At 42.8% G+C, this 4654-nt stretch overlaps 1 pseudogene; it reads left to right on the top strand.

The window, feature by feature from the left end:
- Positions 1-291: 291 nt before the first annotated feature.
- Positions 292-2178, top strand: LOC123174144 (protein DETOXIFICATION 31-like; annotated as a pseudogene).
- The last annotated feature ends 2476 nt before the right edge of the window (positions 2179-4654 follow it).

The raw sequence follows: 4654 nt of genomic DNA, 5'->3' as shown, positions 1-4654 counted from the left end.
CATGAGTAAACTGCCCATAGATTCATAGAAATCTAGCCTAAACTTGATGTTGGTTGCCCCCCCCCTCCCAGCCCATTTGCCCCTCCTAAGATGTGTCTCAAGCTCCGCCACTGGATGTGACGATAGTGCACCGTGTGGTGTGACGATATGTCAGTGTGTTCTGGGCTTCTGGCTAAAGCCCACCACGAGTCATGGACACGTTTGAGTTTCACTCTTTCCCGCGCATGCATATGTTTCAACTACAAACCATGCGCTAGCTGATGATGCTAGGGGTTGCATTTGCAGGTTGGCATGGGCAGCGCGCTGGAGACGCTATGCGGGCAAGCGGTGGGCGCGGGGCAGGTGGACATGCTTGGCGTCTACATCCAGCGCTCCTGGATCATCTGCGGCGCCACCGCGCTGGCACTCGCGCCGACCTATGTCTTCACGCCGCCCATCCTGCTGGCGCTCCACCAGCCCACCGCCATCTCCGTCGTTGCCGGGCGGTATACACAATTGGTCGTCCTGCAGTTGTTCGCCTACGCCGCCAATTTCCCGCTGCAGAAGTTCTTCCAGGCGCAGAGCAAGGTCTGGGCCATGACCTTCATCTCCGGCGCGGGGCTCGCCCTCCACATCGTGCTCAACTACGTCTTCGTCACGCGCCTTGGTCATGGCCTCTTCGGCGCCGCCATGATCGGGAATGTCACCTGGTGGATCATCATTGTTGCGCAGTTCGCCTACCTCGTCTCCGGCTGCTTCCCGGAGGCATGGAAGGGGTTCTCCATGCTCGCCTTCAATAACCTCGCCGCCTTCGTCAAGTTGTCCCTCGCCTCCGCCGTCATGCTCTGGTTGGTACATCTTTCAATTCTTAGCTTGCTATACGATTATAATTCAATCACCAAGCAGATTAATTTAAATTGTGTGTATGCACGATGTGTTCTTATCTAGCTTGGAGCTGTGGTACTACAGTGCAGTGCTCATCCTTGTGGGTCTCCTAAAGAATGCTCAACTCCAGGTTGACATCATGTCCGTTTGGTAAGCAGTTTTTAACTGACGAACCTGCAACCTAACTATGCGCGCACAGACAATAGCGTTCGTCTGACGAAGATTAAACAGTAGTCCATGTCTGACTGTTTTTTTACATCAACGTGTCTAAATTTTTTTACAGCATCAATTACCAGCTCTGGACCCTTATGGTGGCAATAGGCTTCAATGCAGCAGTGAGGTATATAGATAACGCACGCAACAACACAAATAGTACTCCTCACAAGACTGCAACTGTATAAAAATAGACGTACAAAATTCATCCGTATTTTTGCTAATGTGAAAGTTCTCGAGATGCAGCGTTAGGGTGTCCAACGAGCTGGGCGCGAACAGGCCTAAGGCAGCTAAGTTCTCCATGATCATAGCGGTGTCCACGTCCGCCGCCATCGGGGCGGTCTTCCTGGCCGTGTTCCTCATCTGGAGGACCGAGCTGCCACGGTTCTTCAGCGACAACAACAGGGTGGGGGGGGGGGAGCTGCAAAGCTTGGCTACCTTCTTGCAGCATGCATCTTCCTCAACAGCATCCAGCCTGTGCTCTCAGGCACGTACCATTACCCCAATTGGTTACCAAATTAACCTAGTGATCCCAATGACAATTGGAACATGTCGCTTTGCAGGTGTGGCGATAGGAGCAGGGTGGCAGACGCTTGTGGCGTTCATAAACATTGTGTGCTACTACTTGTTTGGCATCCCACTGGGAGTCCTCTTTGGCTTCAAGCTAAAACTTGGTGCATTGGTAAGAGCAAAACCAAATCAACTTCAAATATTTATGGACACATATTTAATTATTAGAACGGACAATCTGATGCTAACCTGCTCTGAATATACAACGATGTATCTCTGCACTGCAGGGGATTTGGGTGGGCATGTCAATTGGCACGCTGCTGCAGACTGCTATACTGATCACAATTTGCTTCCGAGCCAAGTGGGAGAATCAGGTGTGCAGTACTACACTAATATCACTCCATCTCAATGTTTTCTTTTCTATAGATAATGACTCGGTCGTAGTTGAGCATATCTTTATTTTAAGAAATTTCGAGACTTTTTACGGTGCAGGCAATGTTGGCCGAAGAGAGGATAAGGAAGTGGGGAGGAAGCAGTGAAACATTGCCGGCAGCCACAACAACGGCGATAAACGATATCGTAGATCAATAATCAGATGGTTCCAGCATGCAGATTGGACAATGCTATTTATATGTACATGAAAAACACAGGTAGATAGACTATCTGTATTTTTTCCGCAAAAAAAAAAGATTATCTGTATTTGTACTGTTAAAGGGAGTCCGTCGTTGTTTCCGTTTCGTTGGCTTGCTCCTGAGTTAATTGCATATAAGTACCACAACTAGGGTTAGCGCAACGAATTGGTGTCGTTTTACGTTCTTCTCTTTTTTTGCAAATCAGTATCAAGTCTGGAGCAGGCCGCAACAAATCGAGCTAATTTGTGTTTAAACCGTATTTGATAGGGAAAGGCCAACGTGGCGAGTTTCTTTTGCAGAAAACTCCTTTGTTTTATATTTAATCACACAAAAGCCCCCGTTTGTAAAAAAAAAGGCTTCTGTAAGATTTCTTTTTTTGATAAAAGGGGGATGCAGGTGTTTGCGTAGGTCTTTTTTTAGAACTAGGTGTTTGCGTAGGTGTGCTTAACTTAAGCTGGTCCTCGCATGGTGGTCTGGGCCCAATATATTGGGGCATACGCACTGGATATATTGGGGCTGAGAAATGTGAAATAAAAAGCGCTATTGGGGGATCAAATGCACCGTCTACAATGACATACAATTAATTTATACTTAAAATAAAATGTCCTTATCAACTAAATATGTGCCGTGCACGTGACCCGAACTAATGCAAGTAAAATGTAGAGTCAACTGTTTATTAAATATACACTTGTGTATTACATAAAAAATAATTTGAAATATTTTAAATGTGCGATAAAATGTACGTAGTCAACTGACTTAAAGTGGTAGACTCCCTTGATCAACTGTTTAAAAAAAATTAGATGTATGATAAAATATACAGAGTCAACTGATTTAAAGTAGTTTGACATGATAAAATGTACAGAGTCAGGCTCTGTTTGATAGCAAAGTACTAAAAAAACCAAAATATCAAAAACTACAGTAATTTAGCATGCATGTACAAAATACCATGGTTTTAATATAACAACGTTTTTTGAAGTATTCACAATGCAGAGGACCTGTTTGGTTACACCACTAATGCTGTAAAATTTACTAGCTAGCTGTTGGTCGTGCATCCGTTCGTAGCTACTCCCTCCGTTCTGAATTACTTGTCTTGGATTTGTCTAGATACAGAGGTATCTAGCACTAAAATGAGTCTAGATACATCCGTATCTAGACAAATTCAAGACAAGTAATTCGGAACGGAGGGAGTAGTAGCTAGCAATTGCTTTTAGTGGTCATTAGTAGTAGTACGAGAGATGAGATCGCCTCTCCGGAACTTGGCTGATCTCTAAAGGACAGCTATGGATTGCTTCGGATCCTTTCTATGATCAACGTATCCAGCCTAGTTATCTCATACGCATTAGGGAACACGCATGACAGGGATCGAGCGGCGGCTTGATAGCCAGATGAGTTTGTTGAGAATATCTAGCAGCCGACTCGTTTCTTTCGCTTGCTCTGTTAAAAAAAAAGAGGTTCAGGGCTCTTTTTATTATGCAGAGAAATTACTACAGTTTTGTAAATACTCTAGTTTTAATAACACAGTTTTTGGTGTTAGTCAAACAGGTCATAGTAAATAAAACCGTGGTATCTAAGAAAACTGTAGTATTCTTAAAATACTTAGAAAATACTTTGCAATCAAACAGGGCCTCAACTGTTTTCAGTATACACAAGTGTATATTTAATAAACAATTGACTCTACTACATTTTACTTATACCCAAAAAGGGTTTCCCAGCTTTATATTACTAGAAGGATACCCCGCGCGTTGCTGCGGGACATGTAGTAGCTATAGGCTTCTAATGCTAAACGGATTGGTTTCGACAGTCATTAGAAAGTTGGCATATTAGGAGGTTGTCGGCATGAAATTAGCATGTGGTTAAGTACGCATCAAAAAAGACAAATGCTTTGCAAACAGTATTTGAAGATGAGTCATATTGCCAAGCATCGGTACTTATATACACTAATACTAATGATGATTTGATAAACATGAATATTTGTCAGATCGGTTGTTGGAGATGTGATTAAATTTCGGAAGCTCAAGATCGGCGTAACACATGAGTAGAGTTTGCATTCAATAAATAGTTCAAATTTGCCAATACAGCATGCAAATAATTTTTTTTTGCGGAAAAGCATGCAAATAAAATTAGTTTTCAGCAATGTTATAGCTCCTTAATATTGCTTTAAAAAGTATTCTTGCAAGCAGGCACAAACATAAACGGAAATAAGCTACTAATTCTGGCATGTGACTTTTGAGTAGAAGAATATTATTATATAACCATATTATTGTGACCTCATTAGTGAGCACATATGAAATTTAAGAATGCCGCTAAAGGTAGTTGAGAAATATTGACGGCCACAACCGGTAGAGATTTACTTCAGTCTTTTCTACATGATGAATTAGGCAAAATTTAAAATCCAGTCAACAACTTAGGAAAAATAAATAAAAAGAATATCCAAC

The sequence above is a fragment of the Triticum aestivum genome, unplaced genomic scaffold (genome assembly GCF_018294505.1).
Source record: "Triticum aestivum cultivar Chinese Spring unplaced genomic scaffold, IWGSC CS RefSeq v2.1 scaffold111196, whole genome shotgun sequence".
Lineage (NCBI taxonomy): Eukaryota > Viridiplantae > Streptophyta > Magnoliopsida > Poales > Poaceae > Triticum > Triticum aestivum.
This window is presented reverse-complemented; position numbering and strand designations above follow the sequence as displayed.